Source organism: Ambystoma mexicanum, chromosome 11 (genome assembly GCF_040938575.1).
Source record: "Ambystoma mexicanum isolate Mex_15411 chromosome 11, UKY_AmexF1_1, whole genome shotgun sequence".
NCBI classification, from domain to species: domain Eukaryota; kingdom Metazoa; phylum Chordata; class Amphibia; order Caudata; family Ambystomatidae; genus Ambystoma; species Ambystoma mexicanum.
The window spans coordinates 810,000,687-810,026,923 of NC_090934.1; positions in this window are offsets into that span (position 1 = coordinate 810,000,687).

The window sequence follows — 26,237 nt, forward strand, 5'->3', positions numbered from 1 at the left end:
AGGTCTACTCCTCTTCCCTCTTCTCCCACCTCTGGTTCCCCATCTAGCTCTGAGCTGGTTATGGTATGTGTAATGGGGGGACTTGAAATCATTTGATGCCTTGAAATTGTCTTTTTTGATAGTTTTTAGCTGCTCTAAAAAAACGTTTTTACTGAGTGCTTCCATATCTCTTGAGCTATCTACACATACATCAGGCTAATTCTTTGGATCTGAGCTCGCTGGTGATGTTTGTGGGATATTATCCCTGAATTGACTCTTTCCAATCTCATCATACTTTGTCTGGAATGTGTACGCACAATCCTCGCGGTAGTCCCTATCATCCCTAAGAAACGTACATGACTTCCTTAATTTAACTTCATTTTGATGTGTTTTTTAGTTATCATATATTGTTGTACTTCTTTTCTATGGTTGCTAGTACTGCATTCATTTGATCTATTTCTTTTTTTGTGTCCTCGACTTATATGACTACAATGGTGGCAGTGGATGCTTTTAGAGGCATGGGGGTTCATTGCAAGGTTGTGGGTCTGGAAACAAGGGTCCAGGTAAGCTTGCCGGTACCGTTGTTTCCGGACTGACCAACTACGAGAAAACTTGCCGGTACCGTTGTTTCCGGACTGGCCAACTATGAGTTTCAGTGCACCAGGTCTGACCTAGCAGATGGAAAGACACCCGCTCGCAGACCTTGACAGATGCACCAGCACCATTCATGAATGGTGCCAGTACATCCGTTCACCCCATTCCCTTTGAGTCCAATGGGACTCGAAGGGGAATGGGGAGTAATATTTTCCGGTGCCTGGAATTGAGGAATTACCATTTTTATCGGCATGGCTACTGCCGGACTCATAATGAGGCCCATGGTGTTAAAAAGTTGAGCACCAGAATTTTAAATGCTTTATGAGTGTTCAATGAATTGTTAATATCAGGAAGATAGTAACAAATGTTTTACATATTTCTTTTTCCCTCCTTGCAACCCATCTGTTTTCCCGCATCTGGTTTGTATTGTATTTCTATTTGGATATATATTTTGTGTTGATATTTATTTGGATATGAATTGATTTGATAAGAAAAAACATGTATGTTTAATGACCAACATTCATTTTTTGTATTGTTTTGCTTAATTATGAATGTGTTTATTGGTATTGAAGCCCTGAAGAAGACCTTAGTGGTTAGATTGAAACGTGTGTCAGCAATCCAGTAACAAACATATTTACTGAAAACTAATTAGTGTTTTTTTTTATGAAGAAAAAATAGTTTTTCATTAGAGGCAAACAATATCTATACACTGAGGTTGTGGCGCAAGCGGTCATTGCTTTGTCATGTACATCAGTTTAAGCACATTTGTTGGTGGCACTATTCACTTCCAAAAATCAGAAGGTGTAGTTGAAATAAATCTACAGTTGTGCAAGATGTGGGATTGTCTCGAACAATGACATTTATGTTTTCCATTTAAGCCAAAGTATCCCACTTCTGTACTACTATTGGAGATGCATTTTGGTTTTACACTCTTTCCATCTGTTTCCACTATTATGTTACCTGTAGATTCTACATGTCACAGTGAGACACGGACACTGATTAAAATATCTTCCTGCTGACAAAAAATGATAACCCTTTTTCTAAAATGGCAACAATTATTTTCTCTTTCAACAAAAATATGGCACACTCAGTTGCATACTCTGAAATCACTCTGCTACCTCCAAGGAATTATGCAACTTGTTCTATGCATTCCAGGAGTATTATCTCTGTCTACAGAAAGACACTGCACTAGTAGTCAGCCAGTGATTACATTATTCACCTAGTGTCAAAGATTATAAGACTTTTCCTATATAAACTACAAGTATTATCTCTGGCGAAAACAAGATGGCATGTTGATTTAAAGCAACTGAATGTTATTTCCACACCTCCCAATAATGACAAGTATTTTTATGTTTAGTCTAAAAGTATTTTCTTCGGTCAGAAAAATGTTGGTGCACTCTCCTTACTCCCTCCAAACAACACTGTGAAATCCACCACACTCTGGCAATAAATGCCATGTGTGTTTATGTCAACAAAGTGTTCAATCCAGTGCAGTAGTAGTAGTAGTAGTAGGAGTAGGAGTAGTCGAAGTAGTCATAAATAGATGGGCAATCCTATTGTAATATGCAATTTCTAACCCAAATTACTTTTTTTCATTGTCTACCTCTCCTCGACTAATGCCTGTTTTAAATGTCTACCTCCATTAAATTCAATCCTGTTAATTTCGACTTCTTTCTCAACTAAAACCTATTCTCTCAACTGTTCTAGGAACACCCTGCCTATATCTAACAATGCTCAACATCAAGTCAGACCGCAAGTGCCCTCTTTAACTATGTTAGTAAAACATGTTTTTCCAAACTACTGTTTACATTAATAAAATGCTAATATGACAATAGAGCTTTGGGCAAAGGTGTAAGGAATCTGTGTTTCACTTCTGTGAGCGTGAGAGAAAGATCACAACAGATTAAGATCCTAAACAGGGTCTACTGGACACCAAAGATTACATAAGCGTGGCATGTCTGTTTCGAATAACTGCTGGGGCTGTTCTCACAGAGTGGGTACTTTGGAACATGTGCTTTGGGATTGTGTAAGGGTGAGAAGCTTTGGGTGAAGGTCTGAGGGATCTTCAACAATGTATTATCTTTTCCTGGATTATGATTTTTATACATTAATCTCAGGAGATGATGAAATGCTGGACGATTTATGTACATCCCAGAGAAACTGGTTGTTTAGTGGTTCCATGATGGTGAAAAAGCTAATAGTGAGAGTTTGGAAATCCAGAATGTCTGAAAATGAAGAGTGTTGGTTGGATGAGATGTCAAAACTTGCCAATATGGAAAGAGTAATATACAATCACCAGCGAAAAACTGTTCAATTTGAAAAAAAATGGGGAAGATTGCTGGATCTATACTGATTCTGTCTGTATTTTGGGGGCGGTGGTATATTCTGAACAGATGTAAATGTGTACTATCTAAAAATAAAAATAAAATGATAATAAATAAATACCATTTTAATATTGTGGTATCTCAGATTGTGGGCGAATAGGTTTTCCAGTTTTAATAGAGGCAACAGTCAGCATGAAAGTGTTTTATTGTGGCAATGTTGACATATATATCTTGTGTAGAGGAATTTTAAAAGTGTGCTGCCATATTTTGTGGGTGCAGGCATCATAAAAATGTGTTGTAAAATGCTCCTCTTTACTATTGGGGATCAAACATCTTTCGGATTTTTCATGTACTATCCTACAGGCACTGTACACGTCTATTCAGCATAAATGGGCCATGATTGCAGTTGACTACACTTTCAGGCATGAGTCAGCCTCGTATTACAACCATTTGAACATGATTAAAGAAATGTTACATCTCACGTTTGATCTCAATGTCTTTACCTTTGACAACAAGGTATACCAACAGACCAGGGGGGTAGCTATGGGTACTAAATATGCCCCAGCATTGGCGAATATCTTCATGGGGATGTTGGAAGACAAAGCAATATACACTGAATCATTTTTCATTGAGAAAATCCAATTTTGGACAAGGTACATCGACGATGTTTTTTGCATCGTCGATAGTAGCATAGAGGAATTTCACGCATTTGTGGACAAGTTAAATCTTAATTGTTTTGATATTCAATTTACTGGAGAATGCAACAAACAGCGGATACATTTTCTGGACTTGACAATATATTTGGAAGATCAAGTACTACAAACAACTACATTCAGAAAACCAACTGAAGTTAACTCAATATTACATGCTAAAAGTTGTCATTTTCGACCAACTATCACCAATATACCATTGGGTGAATATATCAGAGCGAGACGAAATTGTAATAGTAACTTAAAATTTGAAGAGGAATGTAATCTATTACAACGACGTTTTAGAAGGAGGGGATATGCCCAAAAAGATATAAGTAAAGCATACAAGAGAACCAAATTGATGCAGCAGCAGGATACTTTGAGACAGAGACAAGGGAATAATTTGGAAGCTAACATGCCGATTAGCTTTATCACTCAATATTGTTCAGACCACCAGAGATTACGAAAAATTTTGAACAAACATTGGTACTTACTTAAATTGGACAGTCATATTGGTGAGTTTGTGAGTGATCATCCACGCATTACCTTCAGAAGAGCAAATACACTTAAATCTATCCTTAGTCCATCGTTATTACCGGACATTGAGAGCACTACTCAAGGTACATGGTTACACAAGAAAGATTCTGGTTTCAGGAAATGTGGAGTCTGTCCACAATGTAAATATGCATACCAAAGAACAACGGAATTCGAAGATAAAAATGGAAAATGTTGGATCATTAAACAAGGAATTAATTGCAAAACAACTTTTGTAGTATATGGCATCATCTGTGTCTGCCACAAACTATATATTGGTAGCACCAAGAGACAGTTGAGAATCCGTATCCGTGAACATCTAGCCAAAATTGGCAGTCAAGACCCATCACTTCCGTTAGCTGAACATTGGCAAAAAACACATCAGCTACATCTCAAATCGGAAATTAGATTCATTGGTCTTAAACAAGTATCCTTGAACAAAAGAGGTGGTGACAGAGTGAAGGCGTTACGACAAGCGGAAGCAAGAGCAATTTGTTACTTCAATTCGACAAATACAGGACTTAATACAGATAATGAAATGGTTTCATTCTTGTGAGATGTAGTACATTTCAATCTGGCTTCTCAAGCTCGAATAATTTTCATTGTTATACTTGATTTAGAACACGGCTCATTGTTTATTAGGAGGTTACATGTATTTCAGGGTGTTGTTAAAGGGATACCCCATCATAATTGGTAGCTCAGTATTTTATTTGAATGTTGCGTGTAATGCTTACCAACCTTTTGTAGTTAGGTGCATTAGTGCCCGTGATTATACATTACTGTGATAGTAACCATTTAAATATTCAACAAATATAAATTGGGTCAGGAGAAGCGTATACATGCTTTGTTAGTTTCTCAGGCTTTATTCAAATATTTTGAATTATATAGCATATGTAATTTGTAGAATGCTGGGGGATAGAATGCGGTTTTCAATGACGACGCTTGTCCTTGCGTCGCCGTGGTAACCGCGCACAGTGATGACGCCTAGTATAAGAAGGCATACCTGGTAAGCGTTCGGCTTACCTGCCGACGCGTGTGACTGTTTGTGTTCCAGGAACTGGTAAGAGAGGACCGCTTATCTCATGGTTTACTTTTCAATGAGATTTAGCTTTAATGGTACTTGACGAGTAGCAACAAAATAAGCTATATGTTGTGCTTTCCGTACTTGATATACGTGTTCTATAATTGGAAATGCGTCATCATTTTACGTAATGATGGTCAATTACAATTGTCTTCACTACGGAACTTATAATGAATTGTTTTGAATAAGGCAGAAATGGCCTGTGACCATTAAGAAGAGTTGTTTTGCCCGTTTGGTGAAGGGCGGGATTTATTCTCATGAAAATGCCTAGTTGCCACAGGCAACCTTGATATACACAATTAATGTATATTCTAAATTGGACAATCAGTTTTATTTACCTTCGCTACTTACATTTTTTGTTTAGATTGATATTGGGGATTGCACCCCGTTACTACTACATGGACAAATAGTCATAAGAACTGGTTACACCAAATTTCGGGTAAGGACATCCACCAAGTTGTCAGTTTGTCTCAAGGGACCATTGCAGAATTTGGTTATATTATTCAATGAATTGAAGAATAATGATTACTAATGGGTTCTTTTTTCTTTTTGTTTGTGTTTTTGTTTCTGTTTTTTGTGCTCTTTTTCTGTTTACTCAAACATAACAATGTATTATGATATGTTTGCCTATTTTTCTACACCCATGAACCCTTCCCTTTTGCCCATCCTTGTTTTTCTGTCTAATTTCTTTCATGTTATTATGCATATTTTGTGGTCACGATATTTGAAAACTGGTATTATGTTATACTTTATGATGTCGTTCATACAAATTGTTTTTTGACTATGATATATTGTATGTCCTATATTACAATTATGGGTAGCCCGGATTTGAAAAAGGCTCAGTGGAGCCGAAACATGTTATCAATTATGGGCTCAATGGTCATGGATGATCAATAAAGCATAATCTAAGATTTAACTCAACTTGAGTTGTTGGCGCAGAGTCCTGTATTTTCATTAATTAATTTATCCTACATAAACACTTGTAGATTGTATGGATTTTACCAAATCTTTTGAAATGTGTGCTGTAAAACCCACTATTTATAACATGTTCTCAAAGCGGAGAACCTACAGCTTCTTTACACAGACAACAGTTATGCAAATGCGTTTAGACATTTTCCAGCCATGACCCTCTAACACCATACACTTGTTTCAAAAACATTTTAACTAGGCATAGAGGAATGCCATGGTTTTCTACACACTTCAAAGCACATCTCATGTGTGCATTTCGGGCAGTGGTCGAAGTGGGCAGGAGCGGTTGGGAGTGGAGCTCCTCTACTTTGGCCCTCATTACGACCCTGGCGTTGGACCATGGTGCTAATAGCACCATGGTCCATGCATGTAACTTACCGACTCCGCCATGTCGGAATGGGGAATTACCGCCCCATTCCGAGGTTGGCGGGGCGGTAATTCCCCATGCCGCCATGGCCCTTCCCCATTCCCATTTTTGCCCCATAGGGCTCAGTGGGAATGGGGAAGACGCTAAGTACGGTGCCGCAAATTGCAACCCTTTGCGGGTTGGTTTTTAACGCCTGCAAAAAGCAGGCGTTAAAATCTCCAACCCGCAAAGGGACCTCGTAATCAGGCATTAAGGGGTTAACGGCGCCGCCACCTTTTACGGCGCCGTTAACCCCTTAACGCCAGGGTTGTAATGAGGGCCTTTGTTTTAATTAAGTGTAGGAAGCAGTTGAAACTTAAGTGTACTGAACGTTCCCTTAAACAGCAGGTGCATTTGTTTGGTGGTTTGTATTGTGCGTCGGAGGGGCCGTGGCATGGGGGTTTGTGGGGAGTGGGGCAGCCAGCAGGGAACACAGTCCCACTACTTCTTTCCATGCACTTCAATCACTGCATTCACGGTGCGGTTGTGCACTGGAGGAGAAAAGGGGATTTTAACATTGTGCATCTTTGATATACCCCTTTAGGTGCCCTTTGTGATTCGGGCAAATGTTTTTCCTAAAAGTGAAGCGGGTCCACTTGCACAAACCATCATTTGCTTGAAAAAAGTTTGGAGAATCCTGGAATACATCTTCAGCAATGTACAAATATATTTTATGTAATTCAAAAAAATGTAGTACAAAAGCGTCCTATCACTCTGACAAGTCACAACCAACAACCATAATGCTGTAACTTTTCTCTGATTGCTGCGATCTGCGACGATTATAGTCTGACAGTTGGCTATAATACTTTCCGTGATTTCTTCCATCAATAATTGTGTTTGCCTTAACACGAAATCAGATGAAGACTGTTCCAATTACAGTATTCTTGTTTTCATACTTTCCCATTTGCCCATATTGCTTTGGATTCGGGAGTTCGTAGCACTGCTTTTAGTGTGTTGACACTTTGAAAATGTCTCAGAGCTGGAAAAATATATGCATTCACATGATTAGAATGTCACTGGTCGGTAGACAGCTTGGAGAACGTTAGTGGCACTGCACACTTCAAGAGAATGAGAAGAAATATATGTCTTTTCTATGCCATTTTCTGAGGCATCTATATACTTACCTGCTAAAAACGATTCTGGGATTCGTTGTTGATTTTATTTCCTTATGCATCAATGTACATGATTTTCACTTCATTGTTTATTTACCCCGTCATGAAACTCAAAAGGATGTCTTCTAGACATCAGTATTATTTCCATAAAATCAAATCATATTTCTATTACATATAAAAACGATGGGAATAACAATTGTACAATGACGCAAACTAATGAGTAACTGGTGGCCCTTTAATGAAGCCATATATAATACAATTTCCCAGTATGACTCCAAAGGCAACCATAACTAAGCCACCAACACGCACGGCTCGTGACATCACACGGTTCTGCTTATTGACATGGCAAAAAGGCTCTTGCAAATAATGTTTGCTGTCAAATGTGTGCTTTTTTGTGTTTGCCATAACATCCAAGTAAAACATATACAGACTGACTTGATTCTCATGCCCTGTATTACTTCTCCGTACGTGCATTGGATTTGTGAGGTCATGTGTGACACCAGGATGCATGGAGGAGGATGTTGTATCTTTTTTTTAAATTATATATGGAAACATACCTTGATGACAGGTCCAGTGGGCACTTTGGCCAAGGAAATGCTGTAGGCTGCTCATAGCCATCCCTTGTTTCATTGGACAAGGGTCTAGGAGCCCCTCTACTGAGAAAGACCATGGGCCAAATGCCCTGTTCTATGGGAATGTTCCCACTCAGGATGGTCTACAATCATGGTTTAGCTCACTGCACCCTTCACAGAGGAGAAATATACATATGCATATCAGTCTGCTTCCACCCACAAGAGAAGTCCAGTACCAACATGCCAGGCAATTCCCCTCTGAACAAGAGCACCATCAGCAACCCCGGACGTGGACCACTTGCTCAATATGGCCTCTACTCGCTAAGAGCAGCTCTGAATTTTTATTAAGCAAAAGCTGTACCAGCGATTGTCTATGGAGTGGAAGCCATGCCAGCAATACCTTCAGATATCTGGCACAAACTTGAAGGGTACTATTGGAGGAAAGTACACCAGCCGCTTCAATTCACAGAGATCTCAGTCTGCTTAGGGAGGCTTCACTTCACTGATGAGGCCCAACAAGGCTGACACATGTGTCTGGGGTTGCTGTTGGTACTATTGTTCAGAGGAGAATTGCCTTTTTGTGTATTGTTTCATTGGGCATGGCTTGGGGCCACACCCATGGGACACTGTGCATGGTCTTTGACCATTCTCTAAGCTCCTTTAAGAGTCCGAATTGCCATGAACTGGGACTACCTCTGGCTTCTCATCAAGTGCTTCCAGTATGTACATAACTCAGTAGCCCAACCTATTTTAAATGTGTGGCGTCGAACAACTTTTGTGCCGGACCCATGGAAAAAAATGATCATAGAATACTTATCAGTAATCACTATTACTCCCACTCTACCCCTGAAACCGAAAAGTGCTTGTCTCTTTACCCCCACTAAACTGCGTCCCGGTCCCCTAACCGAAAGCAGTACCCATGAATACCAATGAAACTGCACCTCGGCCCCTTGACTTGAAGTAGTACATACATGCCCAAAAAAATTGCAACTCAGTCCCTACCTTAAAGCAGCACCCCCACTGACCTGTGCCCCAACCCCCTAACCCAAGACAGCAACTGCTGACCAGTGCCCCAACCCAAGACAGCATTCACAAGTCTGTCTTTGTCCCGGTACCCCTATTGACTTGTGACCCAACCCACAACCCAAAGCAGCACCCGCAAGTGTGTCCTTTTCCCAGTAGCCCAACTGACCTGTGCCCCAACCAAAGGCAGCACTGCATGTCCACCCTCGTTTTAGTACCCAAACTGACCTCTGCCCCAACCGAAGACATCACCCGCAAAAATCTGCCTTCATCCCAGTACCACCACTGACCTGTGCCGTAACCCCCAAATCCAAGGCAGCACCCACAAGTCTGCCCTCATCCCAGTACTCCCACTGACCTGTGCCCCAACCCAAAGCATCAGCTGCAAATTTGCCCTCATCCCAGTACCCCCAGTGACATGTGCCGCTGCCCCCAACCCAAGGCAGCACCCACAAGTCAGTCCTTCTCCGAGTACCCACATTAGCTTGTGCCCCAATACCCCAACCTAAGACAGCACCTGCAAATTCCCCTTCATCCCAGTACCCCCACTAACCTGACCTGTGCCCCAATCACCCAACCCAAAGTAGCACCCAAAGGTCTTCCCTCATCCTAATAACCACACTGACCTGTGCCCCAATGCCCAACGCAAGGCAGCACCCGAAAATCTGCACTCACCTCAGTGCCCCCACGGACCTGTGCGCCCACCCCCCAACCCAAGGCAGCACTCAACAGTCTGCTTTCATCCCAGTACCCCCACTAACCTGTGCCCAAACCACCCAAACCCAAGGCAGCAAACGCAAGTCTGCCCTCATCCCAGTAGCCGACTGACCTGTGCCCCAACCCAAGGCAGCCCCCACAAGAATGCCCTCATCCCTGTACCCTCACTGACATGTGCCCCAACCCAAGGCATCACCCAAAACCCTACCCATGTTCCAGTACCCACACTAACCTGTGCTCCAACCCCCCAAACCCAAGGCAACATGGCAAGTCTGCCCTCATCCCAGTACCCCCACTGACCTGTGTCCCAACTAAGGCATCACCTGAAAATCTGCCCTCATACCAGTACCCCGACAGACCTGTGCCCCATCCCCCACCCCAGGCGCAGCACCTGTAAGTCAGCTATTGTTCCAGTTACCACATTGACCTGTGCCCGAATCCCCAACCTAAGGCAGCACCCACAAGTCTGCCCTCATCCAAGTACCCACACTGACCTTTTCCCAAACTCCAACCCAAGGCAGCAACTGGAAGTCTGCCCTCATTTAGAGTCCCACTGACCCGTGCCCCAACCCCCAAACCAAGGCAACAACCACAGGTCTGCCCTCATCCCAGTACTTCCACGATCATGTGCCCCAATCCAAGGCAGCACTCACAAGTATGGCCTCGTCCCATTACCCTAATTCACCTGTTCCCCAACCCCCCAACCGGAGCAGCGCCTGCAAGTCTGCCCTCGTCCCATTACCCCCACTCACCCGTTTCTCAACCCCCAACCCAAGGCAGCCCCCAAAAGTCTGCCCTCATCCCAGTATCCCCACTGGCCATTGTCCCAACACCCACCCCAAGGTAGCATACACAAGTCTGACATCATCCCAGTACCCGTACTGACCTGTGCCCTAACCCCCCAAACCCAAGGCAGCACCCACTATTCTGTCATTGTCCCAGTACCCCCACTGACCCATGCCCCAACCAAGGCAGCATCCACAAGTCTGACCTCATCCCAGTAACCGCACTGACATGTGCCCCAACCCATGGCATCACCTGCAAATCTGCCCCAGTACCCCCACTGACATATGAACCAACCCCCCAAACCAAGGCTGCACCCGCAAGTCTGCTCACATCCCAGTTGCCTCGCTGACCTGTGCCCCAACCCCCCGAACCCAAGGCAGCAACAACAACTCTGTATTTTGTATTTATTTTATTTGTATAGTGCACTAGGCCCGAAGGCAACCGGGCGCATATCTTAGAGCAGCAGGTACATACATGGCATGGATTACATATACAATCAATCAGTTGCAGTAAGGAACAGTAAAGTACATAGCAGTGCAGATAGACAAAGTGATGGTTGTCAAACTAGAGAGAGGCAGGGACAATCAGATGGCCTGTGAGGGTGGTGGGTATGAAATGGTGGCAAGCCAGAGCTTGGATTTGTATTTGAATAGGGTGGGAGATGTCAAGGATCTAATGGTGAGTGGTGAGTGTGCTTGGGTGGATCTGAGTGACCGCGAGGGTATGTATGTGAGAACCGAGGGGCTAGGTAAATAGGAGCCTGGTTGTTTACACATTTGTGTGTGAGGGTCAGTGATTTGAGTGATATCCCTTGGGCAACTGAGAGCCAGTGAAGACTCTTCCTTGTTTCAGAGATGTGTGCAGATCTGGGAATGTTGAGGGCCGCTCTGATAGCATTATTCGGAGTAATCTGAAGTTTGTTAAGGTTGCGTTGGTTGGTGCCTTGGTAGAATGCATTGCAGTAATCAAGTTTGGACATAACCAGTGTCCTAGCTAGAATAATGCAATTCTGTGTGGAGAGGAACGGGTGGCAGCTGTGATAAGCTTACATGTGTAAGCAGAGGCAGCGACCACCGCATTAGTTTGACTGTTGAGAGAGAGGGTAGCATTGAGATAGATCCCCAGGGCTTTTGTGTCTTTGGAGACTTTGATGGAGTTGCCATCGATATTGAAAGTGATAAACAAGGGTTCAAGCTTGTTAAGTCTTTGTTGGGTGCCCAGAATGAGGATCTCTGTCTTGTCATCATTGAGACAGAGCTCGTGTTGGGCCATCCAGGCTTGGATAACTTGGTATATGTCATTCAGAGCTTTGGAGTCAGCAATGTAATCAAATGGGGATGAGTATCTGGGTGTCATCTGCCGTCATCCCAGTTCCCCCATTGATGTGTGCACCAATCACCTAACCTAAGGCAGCACCTGCAAGTTCAATCTTGTCCCAGTACCCCCATTGACCTGTGACCCAACCACTCAACCCAAGGCAACACCAAAAAGTTTTCCCTCATTCTAGTAACAGCACTGACCAGTGCAAAAATCCCCAACCCAAGGAAGCAACTGCATTCTGCCCACGTCCCAGTACCCCCTCTGACCTGTGACCCAACCCCTCAAACAAAGGCAGCATCCGCAAGGTGCTTCCTCATCCTAGTGCCCTCAGGGACATGTGCCTCCATCCCCAACCCTAGACAGCACTCAAATGTCTACCTTCATCCAAATATCTCTATTGACCTGTGCCAGAAACGCACAAGTCCAAGGCAGCACCGCAAGTCGGCCCTTGTCCCAGAACCTCCATTGACCGGTGCCCCAATCCCCAACCTAAAGCAGCACCTGCAATTTCACCCTCATCCCAAGTAATCCCACTGACCTGTGACCCAACTCCTCAAACCAAGGCCATACCCGCAGGTCTGACATCAACCCAGTGCCCTCAGAGTCCTGAGCCCCAATCCCCCAATCTAAGGCAGCACTCAAAACTCTGCCTTCATCCCAGTACCCCCACTGACCTGTGCCCAAACCCCCTAACCCAAGTCAGCACCCGGAAGTCTGCCCTCATCCCAGTACCCTCACTGACCTGTGCACCAACCCAAGGCATCACCAGCAAAACTGCCCTCATCACAGTACCACCACTGACCTGTGCCCCATTCCCCCCAAACCAAAGGCAATTTCCACAAGTCTGCCACCGTCCCAGTACACCCACTGACCTGTGCCCCAACCCAAGGCATCACCCGCAAATCTGCCCTCATCCTAGTACCCCCACTGAACTATGTCACATCCCCCAACCGAAGGCAGCACCCGCACGTCAGCCCTTGTCCGATGTCCCCCATTGACCTGTGCCCCAATCCCTAACCTAAGGCAGCACCTGCAAGTTCACCCTCATCCTAGTACCCCACTGACTTGTGCCCCAACCCCCCAATCCAAGGCATCACCCACAAGTCTGCCCTCATCCTACCTGTGTGGCAACCCTCAACCCAAAGCAGCACCCGGAAGTCCGCCCTCTTCCCAGTTCCACTGACCCGTGCCCCAACCCACCAACCCGAGGCAGCACCCACAAGTCCACCCTCATCCCAGTACCCCCACTGGCCTGGGCCCCAACCCAAGGCAGTACCCACATGTGTGCCCTTGTTCCATTACTCCCACTGACCTGTGCCCCAACTCAAGGCAGTGGCTGAAAGTCTGCCCCCATCCCAGTACCCCACTGACCTATGCTCCAATTCACGGCATCACGCACAAATCTGCCCCACTCCCAGTACCCCCACTGGCATCTGAACCAACCCCCCAAACCCAAGGCAGCACCTGCAAATCTGCCCTCATCTCAGTACCCCCTGTGAACGGTGCCCCAACCCCCCAATCCCAGGGAAGAAACCGCAAGTCTTCCCTCTTCCCAGTACCCCGATTGACCATTGCCCCATACCCCAACGTAAGGCAGCACCTGCAAGTTCACCCTCATCTCAGTAACCCCACTGACCTGTGCCCAAACCACCCAAGCCAAGGCAGCACCCAGAAGTCTGCCCTCATCCTAGTAACCACACTGACCTGTGCCCCAATCCCAAACCAAAGGCAGCAAATGCAAGTCCGCCCGCTGACCTGTGACACAGCCCCTCAAACAAAGGCAGCACCCGCAGGTCTGCCAATATCACAATGCCCCCACAGACCTGAGCTCCAACCCCCCAACCCAAGGCAGCACTCCCGAATCTGTCTTCATCCCAGTATCCCTACTAACCTGTGCCCAAAACCCCAAACCCAAGACAGCACCCGCTAGTCTTCTCTTGTCCCGGTACTCCCACTGACCTGTTCCCCAACCCAAGGCATTACCCGCAAACCTGTTGTCATCCCATGACCCCCACTGACCTGTGCCCCAACCCAAGGCATCACCTGCATATCTGCCCTCATCCCAGTACCCCAACTGACCTGTGCCCCGTCCCCCGACCCAAGGCAGCACTGGCAAGTCAGCCGGTGTCCCCGTACCTCCACTGACATGTACCTCAACCCCCAACCCAAGGCAGCACCCACAAGTCTGCCCTCATCCTAGTACCCACACTTACCTGCCCTCCAACCCCCAACTCAAAGCAGAAACTGCAAGTCTGCACTCATCCCAGTCTCCCCACTGACCTGTGTTCTAACCCCCAACCCATAACAGCAGCAGGAAGTCCACCCTCATCCCAGTCTCACTGACCTGTGCCCCAACTCAAGGCAGCAGCCGCAAGTCCACACTCATCCCAGTACCCCCACTGACCTGTGACCCAAACCAAGGCAGCAACCACAGGTCTGCCCTCATCCCAGTACCCCCACTGACATGTGCCACAAAATAAAGCAGCCTTTGCAAGTCTGCCCTTGTCCCATTACCCTCACTGACTGTGCCCCAACCCACGTCATCACCTTCAAATCTGACCTGGTCCCAGCAACCCCACTGACATATGACCCAACCCCTACCCCAAGGCAGCAGCACATGCATGTCCATCTGCATCCCAGGACCACCTCATCCCGGTACCCCCTCTGACCTGTGACCCGACCCCTTAACCAAGAGCAGCACACACAAGTAAACCCCCACCCCAGAATCGCCACTGGCCTTTGCCCTAACCCCTTCAAACCCAAGGCATCACCAGCAATTCCACCCTCATTTCTGTACCCCCACTGACCTGTGTGTCAACCCCCAACCCAAGGCAGAACCCACAAGTCTACCCTCATCTCACTGACCCCAATGACTTGTGCTCCAACCTTGGCAGCTCATGCAAATCTTCCAACTCTGAGTTCCCCTACTGACCTTTGCCCCAAATCTGTCACCCAGGGCAGCACCCACAAGTCTGTTCTCATCCCAGTAACCCCGCTGACCTCTGCCCCAACCCAAGGCAGTACCTACCCCCTCTGACCTGTGAGCCAAAAACCCAGCCCATGGCAGCACACACAAATCCACACACATTCCAGTGCCTCCATGGACCTGAACCCCAACCCCAACCCAAGTCAGCACTCACAAGTCTGCCTTCATCCTAGTACCCCCACTGACCTGTGCCCAAACCCCCCAAAACCCAAGGCAGCACCCACAGGTCTGCCCTCATCCCAGTGCCCCCATGGACCTGAGCCCCAAACGCCCAACCCAAAGCAGCACTCACAAGTCTGCCTTCATCTGAGTACTCCCACTAAACTCTGTAGCAACCCAAGGCAGCACCAACAAGTGGACCCTGTGTGGGAGTGAGGGGTCATTGGGGCCCCCCACCATACAATCATTACAGCTTGGACCATGTGCTCTCCCAATGGTGGGGACGCTTCCATCCCCCTTATGTTAATTTCAGCCTTATGCTGGCATTGGTGTAGATGGGGCTGTTGCGCAGGACAAGTGGCATCCATTTTGTGCATCCTCGACTCCATCTTTTTGAACTAGGCCTCATTGCGATAATACGAAAAGGCTTCTCTCCCCTTAGCAGCACCGCGCACATCGCACATGTGTCTGAAAGTTTTACAGTTCCATTCTCACGCTTGGGCCGGAGGCAATTGCAACAAAAACAAATGTAACATCTCGCTCTTCCTCTGAGATCACTGTCCCGTGTGTGAACTGGTCCGAGCCAGGCCTTGTAGCTCATCCATCTCCACAAACCTGCTTGTGCCCCCTCACCCTCGCTGTTGGAAAATTACTGCCAGTGTAACCCTGTGTCCCTGCAAGGTATTCTCTTGATGTGCCAGACACGTGTCCCTGCCATGAAGCCCACCCCAGTGCGCCCCCAACTAAAAGCAGACCTCTGTCACAGTAAATTGCACCCTAGAACTAACAAAATGCCAGTATGCCCCCTGGTTTCCTTGATGTACCCAGACCCACCCCACGGTCGATGTTATCACACCTGTCAAGACCCCTGAGCCATCTAAGTTTTAATAAACAATGGTGTATTCACATGTATACAATTCATACTTTTATGGTGATTTGTTGAAAGGAGCAGTAGTGACTATTATTTAGTGCATGACTAATGGTAGTATCTCATGTTAGCATAGTTAGGGGCCGCCATGCTTCACAGCGACCTGACCCTCACCCTGCCTGGACACACAAACGGACCTCGTGACGCTCACCCTCCCGCCAGCCAAGCAGCCAATCCAGAGGAAGCAGAGCCTAAAGCTACATGTTACCTAATGTTTATCCAATCCTGTTTCTGTGAAATCCCTTATATTATGATGTCATTGATTACGATTTTTGCCTTGATAAACTGATGTAATTGTAATGTTTGCCAGAGTGCTCTCAGGCAGCAGAGTTCTCTGGCTGCCAATTCTTGATAAAAAAGACTAAGGGCCTCATTACATGGATGGCGCTAAGGGATTACTGGCACCGGTAAGGGCACCGGTGCCGGTAATCCCTTAGTGCCAGACTACGAGGTCCCTCAGCGGGTCCCGTCCTTAACGTGTGGCCAGACCACACGTTAAGGATGGGATCCGCTGAGGGACTTAAGGGAAAATAACGGTACCACTAATAGCGGTACCGTTATTTGCTCCTTCCCCATTCCCATTGAGCCCTGTGGGGGCTCAAATGGGAATGGGGAAGGGCCTTGGTGAATGGGGAATTACCGCCCCGCCAACCTTGGAATGGGGCGGTAATTCCCCCATTCACCAAGGTGGAATCGGTAAAATACCGGCGGCAACCATGGCGCTAATAGCGCCATGGTTACCGCCGTCTGTGTAATGAGGCCCTAAGTCACGCAACCTGTTCTCTTAGTCTCATTCCCCATTGGGGTGTGTCTATTTAATTATTTTGCACATGCTAACACAGGGATGGGCCTTTACATTTAGTGACGAGCCCGCAACGTGATTTGGGACAGGTGCCCCGAGGCCCTGCCCTGTGTGGCAATATCCGGGACGCCCCCCAGCAAAACCTTTGCTGCCACGGTTGACCAGCCTGTTCGCACAACGAGAGGGTCCAAGGGTTCACGTTTTCTGAATACCCAACTGGTGCAGACCAGATTGTGTATAGACCATGAACGGTGGCTCTCGGACCACCCGACTGAACACGTGAGTACTGGTTGCGAAAGATTTAGAGGGACAAAAGAGGGGTTGCGAGAAGGGGAACAGAGAACGTGGTGGGCTAGATAAAAGTTAGGGCAACGTTCAGGTATGTGTGAATGTTACTGAGGCTTTTTCTTACCTATCCTTTATATGGCCATTAAGTTGTTGTGGAGTAAAAAAAGAGGTAAAAGAGGTACAAGGGATCCTAGCCCAAAGGGGGTAGAAGGCGGTGCTGCGTAGCATTGTCTCATCCAGTGCAGGTAAATAAGTGAAGATAAAGAGAAACAATAGGAGTCTCATATATTTAGTAGACTCGGAGTAGTAATTTAAAATATTCTTTTTCATGTGAGCAGAACTCTTGGTGAGGTAGATTGAGGGGGAGTGCATGCGAAAGCAAGGTAAAGGGGTATAAACTGAAACAATTGAGAAGGGGAGCAAAGCGAAGGTAGTTCATGTTATATGTTTATGTTTTTTATGTTCATGTGCGACATTGTTACATGTTGTTCTGTTAGTAAGTGCCTACGTATCTGTGAATCGAAAAGAATTAAGGTTAATCAGGACATTTGGTAATGAAATGTGTGAGTAATATGATAAACATGTTGAATATTAGCAAATAATGACAACTTTTTGAAATACTTTGTGGTTCCAGCAAGGTGGTGTAAGTAAAACGGTTGCTGAAATATTGTTGACGCCAAAGGTTAAACAAGGTTGAATAAGAAGTGTCACAAAATAGAAATTGTTGGCTGATTGTGTATTTACTCTTAGAAAGTAAAGCAACCAAAAAATAAGAGTACAAAGACGCTATCATGGGAGGGACAACACCATTAGCACATATATGTCAGCATCTCCCTTTGTATAGTGAGAAATTACAAAAGTATCACGATCAATGGGTGGTGGAAATAAAAGGAGACAGCGTAACACCTATATGGCCGGAGGGAGGATCCTTTGACAAGAGGGTATTGGATCTAGTATCCACACACTTGCTCACGAAATACAGGGGAAAGCAATTGCAGAATAGATGGGAAGTGCTAGATCTTTGGTGAATGTTCGAGGAAATTGCACCTACCGGCGAGGTAAGTAAAGACGCGATAGTTGAGAAAGAGAAGGTGCCGGAGGGAGGAGATGGGGCTACAGGGGGAGAGTGCACGACAATCACAACACAGAATGAACCCACCAAAATATACCTGTTGATGACAAGGCCTGCAGTGGGATACAGTGAGCCCCTATATGTGCCAACATGCACCACACCAATAGTCCCGGCAATGGCATCTGCCACCGCAACGCCCCTGTATGAAAGAGGAGGGCTGTACGGCCTGACCAGTGCCCCACTAGTGAATTTGGCATGGTTAACAGGAGATTTAGACAGACAGGTCACGTGTGCACAATTGGAGATAACGTGGTTACGAGCCTTGTGCGATAGGGGCTTAATGTTATCATGGGGAGCGGAAGTACCATCATTAATGTTGAGCAACCTCACACCTCCACCAAGTGGCACAGGGGGATCGACACCATCCCCGCCACCACCATCAGTGCCAATACCAAAAGGGCAAGAACAAGAATGGCAATCAGGTGAGTTTCGGTTCCACTTAAATCCAAACCTGTGAGAATAATACGGCCAACAACTCCAGACAGCCAGAAAGGGGATGACCAAGAAGGAAGGGAACAGGAAGAGGAGGTAGAGGAAGTTTGGAGTGATCTAGACAAATACAAAGAAGGAGCAGGAGCAGTGGGATCTCCGCTGCCATTCCCATTCGACCAAGAAGATGAAAGGGCTGCACCAAGATGGCAAGGGAGACTAAGGCAAAGAGTAGGAAACATGCTGGTAAGTAAAACAAAGAAGGGGATAGTAAGTAAGAAAGGAGGGAAAACAAAGTTACAAATACCTCTGATACATAAAGGAGCAGGGAGACTGCACTACATCCCGTGGGCCCAGATGGATAAGAATAACTTGTTGAAACTTCTCCCTCCATTTTCGGGTGGGGCAGGGAAATGGATACATGCATTTAAAAAGAACACAGCGGGAGTACCATTGGCAATAGGGGATGTGAAAAGTTTGCAGCTGTCTGCTGTTGGTGATCAAGCGCATGCAGTGTGGGTGAAGGCGGGGTTCCCTGGAGTGACAATGAGCTGTGACCGCCATGACAGATCGCCATTTAACAACGTTAGAGCACAAGTATGGGTTTCATTGCGGAGAACGTTTCCAGACATTCCAGACTTACACTTAGTGATGCACTGCACTATGGGAGAGGAGGAGGAGCCTACGCAGTTCATCCTCCGGGTGCAAGACCTGTGGAGAAGTGAAATGGATACGGCGTGGGATCAATCTACTGCCTCGTTCTATTTCATAATCAAAAAAGGGCTTCCGAAGGAGGTACAGAAGGCCTTGGATAAAATAGCTGGGATAGAAGCCATGGGTTAGCCCGAGATTCAGAGCATATTTGTGCACCATTGTAGGAGGATCAAAGAGAGAGAAAAAGAGATAGCACAGCGAAGGTTGGCAGATGAGGCGAAGCTAGTGCAAAATAAATTAGTGAAGGTCGCAGCGCTAAATGCAACAACGTAAACCGACAGGAGCGGTGAAGGGGAAGAAGGGGTGGGAAGCGCACCAGCCAGAATGGCCGCAACATGGGCTGCAAATGGACATGAGCAGTGGGATGGAGAGGAACAGTACACAGGGCCTCAATGGCAAGGGAGACCAGCAGGAGAACGAGGTGGGTACAGAGGATCAACAGGGGGATTCGGTGGAATGGGAAATAGAGGATTTGGAGGGCCTGGGATGAGGGGAGGACAACAAGGATCGTGTTGGAACGGTGGGAGGTGGGGGCATTTTTCACGGGTATGTAGAATGCAACCCATGGGTTATTACCAAGGACAGCCCCTATGGGAAATGAACAACAGTATGGTCACCCACACCCAGGAAGTCCCTATGGAATGCCTTTGGGAGGGGTGGACAAAACGAGCAATATTATAATGAGCCCTAAATGCAACAAAGACAGCAGCCCCAACAACAAACACAGCAGAGGGGTATGCAACAGCAAATGGCAAGACAAAATACTATAGGAAATGCGAACAATAACATTTTTTGCAACATCCGCTAATGGCGCACCTGCACCATTTTGCGGCACAGCGGTGGTGAGAGATAACGTCTTCTCGGTTCCAGGAACGGAGACATATGCTGATTAGGACAGCCCACAGAAAGCACTTGCATGCCCAGTCCTATCCACTACCCTACATGCAGAAGAGGAACCACTAGTGGGGGCAGAAATAGGCAACACAATTTGGAAATGCAGGGGTTCTCTGGGGCTATTTTAAAAGTTTCTTACACAAAAGATCTTGATATAACAGTGGGGGGGGGAAACAGTGCACGCACCTCTACTTTACCACGAAGACGCGCCAATAGATTTTGCTGGAAGAGACCTTTTGAGTAAATTGAACATGGCGATCTCCTTCACTGAACGGGGAATAGTTTGTTCCACCCCACGAGTGTGCCTTGTACGGGCAATGTTAATGATCAGCACCATGACAAACAAAGTTGCGGTAAGAGGGGTTCCCATTGATATGGATATGTTAATTTATGGTATCAAAGTATTGGCACAAGTGCTGCCAGAGATAACAAGAACAGAGTGGAACGTACCCTCAGATTTTGTCTTCCGCCCAATTGTGAATACAAATCTCGTGCCAGGAACAATTTTGTCGATTGACCTAGAGGAGGTACAAGTCTCGAACAAACGTATCGCAGTAATAGGACTGGACAACATGGGTGCGAGTGGAGAACAGTACAGTGCATAGACCCAAACATAATGTTGCGCGATCTAACTGATGAAGAGTTGTTTACTGACAGTAATAGTGACGGGGAAATAATAAAGGAGATAAGCATACCGAGTGACATCATGATCCAACATAGGGAAATACACAACCCTCTCATGGCTAGTGTTAAGGTGCCACCCACCATATTTGAGAATGACATGGAGAAGGTGTTGCCAGAAATATGGACCACGGGCCCCCGTGATATAGGGCTATTTCACGAAGTTACACCAATCAAAATAAAATTAAAAACAGGAGCCATATTGTCCAGAGTAAAACAGTACCCACTTTCCAGGGAGGCCGAGGAAGGAATACAAGAAACAATAAACACCCTATTACAACAAGGAATAATAGTGCCATCCAATTCACCATGTAACACAGCGATTTTCCCAATCAAAAAAGCAAAGGGCGGGGCCTAGAGGATGATCCAGGACTTACGCCCTCTTAATTACGTCATCCAGAAAGAATTGCCATTAGTTCCTAATTCAGCATCAATATTGTGTAGCATACCCAAAGATGCCACCTGTTTCACAGTAGTGGATCTTAAGAACGCTCTCTTCTCAATTCCAATTGACCCAAGCTCCCAGTACCTCACAGTGTTCACGCTAGGGGGGAATAGATATGAACATTGCAGACTACCCCAGGGAAATTGTGAAAGCCCCAGCATTTTTAATAGGATCTTGCATGAAGATCTCAGAAACATTGATGTCGAAAGCACAATAATACAATATGTAGACAATTTACTTGTCTGCAGCAAGAGTGAAGAGCAGTGCAGGGCTGATTCCATAACAATATTGAACTTGTTGGCCACAAAAGGGTACAAAGTAGATAAAGGAAAACTGCAATATTGCCTAGCAGAAGTGCTCTACTTGAGACAGCTAATTTCAAAAGATGGCAAGAGGATATTGCCCGACAGGGCAGCAGCCATACGCCATATGGTAATACCAAAAACAGTAAAGGACATGCAAAAGTTTCTCTGCATTTGTAATTACTGCTGCGCATGGATACTTGATAACGCAGCATACACACGCCCACTACTACAAGCACTAAAAGAAGCACAAAAGAATAATGTCCCAATAAAATGGACAAATGAGATGATGACACAGTATTTCAAATTGCAAGATCTCATTGCAAATGCACCAGTTCTCACAAACCCAGATTACGACAGAGAATTCTACTTATTTTCACACTGCAATGCTACCCTAATGACTGCTGTACTGACACAGAAAACATCGCTAGGCCACAAGCGATTGTCCTATTACAGCGGAACATTGGATTCAGTGATGCAAGGGCACTGCGCATGCGAACAAGCTTTCGCTGCAGCCGCCTTCGCAATTGAAAAAAACGCCACTATCGTGATGGGATGATGAGATGCTCAGTGACCCTATATGCTGAGCACTCACTCTTTGCAATCCTAGAAAGATCAAAATTAACATTAACGACACAAAGGGCGACAGCCTACGAAATAATAATATCCAGTCCAAATGTCGATGTGGTCAGGTGTAAGACAGTAAACCCAGCCACATTCATTACTGAACCATGCACTGTAGGAGACATGCAGGAACACGACTGTGCTACATGGGAACGAGAAGAGGATGATATTCCCAAAGCAAGTGAAAATGCACTACAGGGAGGAGAGATATACTTCATAGATGGATCAGCCTCAATAGATAGTGAAACAGGAGAAAAACATGTGGGTGTGGCAGTTGTAAGAATGGAGGAAGAGGGATATGAGATCATTGTACAGAAGCATCTCCCATCTCATTACGCCGCACAAGCAGCAGAATTGACCACACTAATCAAGGCGTTGTGCACTGCTAAAGGATGTGCAGTAACGATATATTCAGATTCAGCATACGCCACAACAACAGTACACTCAGGGCTGTCACGATGGCAACAGAGATGGTTCCGGAGGGCAGATGGGTCGCCAGTAAAGCATGCTGCATTACTAAATGAACTGATAGATGCACTAGCCGAACCATCAGTAACAGTGGTGAAATGCCAAGCCCATACCAATAACACAGACGCAATCTCATTGGGAAACGTGGCAGCAGACGCAGCAGCGAAAGACGCTGCATATTTCAATGTCACACCAGCAAGTGAATGTATTATCAAAATGCAGAGTACAGACACATTAGAACAGGGATACAATCATACACCATTATCCCAAATAATAGAGCTTCAAATGCGTGCACCGGTAGAAGAGCAAGAATTGTGGGCCAAGAGAGGGTGCACGCAGTCATCAACAGATTTAATATGGAGACAGGAACTGACAGGAAAAGTGGTAATGCCAGTGGAGTTGCTGGAAGTAGCGTTCCAACAGCTACACTTTCCGACACATGTAACTAAGCAACGTATCACAGCAGACGTACAAGGACATTGGTTTGTTCCAAACCTACAGGAACACTTGTCAGAATTTACTGTAGAATGTACCACCTGTCAGACATAGAGTTCAAGAATGACATTGAGAACACTGCGAGGAACATTATCGCGTCCTGTGGGCCTGTTTAGAGAGCTCCATATTGACTACGCGGATATGGGAGAAAAATGTAATGGAGCCAGATACCTAATTGTGATAGTGTGCCCCTTTTCAAGTTGGGTAGAAGCTGGGCCATGCCCCCTCCCAGATGCAATGTGTGCCGCAAAGTTCTTGGTGCGGGAGGTGTTCTCAAGGTGGGGCATATGTGATGTTATAAAATCAGATAATGGCACACACTTTGTGAATGACCTCTTCCAGAAGTAACGTTTTTTACTGGGGGTCAAACACAAACTGTGTTCTATTTACCACCCAATGACTAACAGGATGGTGTAAAAAATCAATGGCCTACTCAAAAGTAAGTTATCAAAGTTGTGCAACACACTCAAAAAGAATTGGGTGTACTGCCTGCCCCTAGCACTGTTCCAACTCAGAACGCAGCCAAGAAAAGACCACCATTTCAGCCCGCACGAAATAGTGATGGGCCGACTCATTCATACGCCACGCTCCCCAGTAAGAAAAGCTTCAGATGCGCACAGATCTGCCACAGTGCTGGGGGAAGAATTCAAGGAATACCTTACCCAATTGACAAGCGCAGTGCGTAGCATAGCACGACAAGTTGCACCACCCTTTACTGAAAATGCTGCGAAAGACACTGCAATGCCAGCACAAGACAGTCCAAAAGGTCAGTTAATTGCAGGAGAAAATGTGTATGTATGAAGCTTTGTTAGGAGGTGGAACTCTCCAAGATTTCATGGCCCTTACGAAGTGATTTATTGCACACCTACCGCTGTAAAGGTTAAGGGATTGAAATATTGGGTGCATCTGTCAGATGTGAGAAGAGCACGCAATAGTGCAATCCCGCAATGCGAGCGAACTAGCAGCAATGAGATTGCTAGTGAGTAGGAGAGGAACTATGAAAAAGTGCAAAATGACGAAAAGGAAGAATTTAAATATTCAATGAGTAAAAGGTAGTTACAACTGTCTCTCTCTCTCTCTCTTTCTCTTGCTCTCCGTTTCTTTTCCTTTCTCAATATCATGAAATTACAATGAACAGCCTGTATAAAGAAATTATGCTCAATATTGAAAGAAAATGATGTTAATTATGAAGAAATATAATAGCAACAGAATGAATGAGAAATATAGAAATATAGCATTAAGGTGTGCACACCATAGAAAGTATTACTCAGCGACAAATAGATATTAATGATAAAATGACAAAAATGATGAAATTAATAATGAAATGTATGCCTGTCACTTAACAATTTCATATCGCCCCTCCAGGTAACACAATGGCTGAAAGGAGTGCACTCACAGATAACATAACAATTTTAGTTAGTGATAGGATAGCTAATAGAGTAAATAAATATTATAATTTAGAGTGCAGCGTGAAATATTCTACAATATTGTTTTCGGTTATGCTATTTTTTATGGCATGGTATTATACTGTGTTTTTCATTGTGGATGACATGAAAAGGGGGGGCGGAGCAAAGCTAATACAAGATGGAGCAATACTTATATGGGCAGGTATGAAAAACATGTGGAAACATAATTATTCTGTTAATAATTATTCTGTTAATACAACCTCACTACGTTACATATTAATGGCTCTGCAACAGCCCCCCTCGTTCCACTTGCTGGTATAAGCCCAAGTAATGACAATGAAACCAACCGGTATGATGGTGATTACTTTTGGGAGAATGAATTTAAACTAATGAATATTGATGTACGGACAACCACAGAACTTACCTCACAAGGAACTATAATGCACTTTTATGTTGCTGCTACCCAAGAGACCCCAGAACTACAGGCTAGGTACACTGTGAATGAACTCAATGACACAGCATGGGCAGGAGTTTTTCCCATAAATTACCGAAAAGTAAAAACAATGAATAACCAGGAAGGGGGGAGGAGGAGACGGAAAAGGGGGGCAGGAGGGAAACTGTATGATACCTACCAAGGCCTGGGATTAGATGAAATTGAGACCCCCAACACCCAGACCAGTCAAATAAATAGTACTCAGACATGAGCGCTACAGCAAAGCAAGCCACGAATGTGAGCTGCTATTTCTGCTCTCAAATACTGCACCCATCAGGTACACCCAAAATACTTGTAGCACAAGAAGTACCCTTGTCAGACGCCCAGTGTTTCATTCATCTCGTATTATGTAGAATTCGGAGCACCTTTCAGGCACACACAGTTACAATAGAACTGCTGCAGAACGAGAAAACATGCACAAGCAGGCGCCAAGGAGTAATCTGCATTAAAGAACCATTCTTCGTCATAAAAGGAACAAGATTCACGGAAAACAAGTGGCATGACGAAACGATCGAGTGCAAAGCTGAAGCACTTAGGGGACTAACTGAAGACAACTTTCAATGGGTCAAAGAAATGTGTGCTCCTCTGTGGTCCCAGCACATTGCAAAACTCACCTGGGTTACTGCTGTAGAAAAACCTATCAAGACCCAAAAAGAAATACCACATGAGCTTTGTTTCCACGGAGAAGGGAAAGTACCAATGGGTGCTAACAAACAATGCAACAAAATAATCATTATTCCGGATATGAGAAAAGGCACAGCTGCGTTAATGGACATGTATTGGGTCAGTGGCAAATAAGCCTACCTGCATCTACCGGCATCATGGAGAGGTACTTGCGCCCTGGCCACCCTGCATTTAGCTCTAATGGTAATCCCAGAAAGCCAC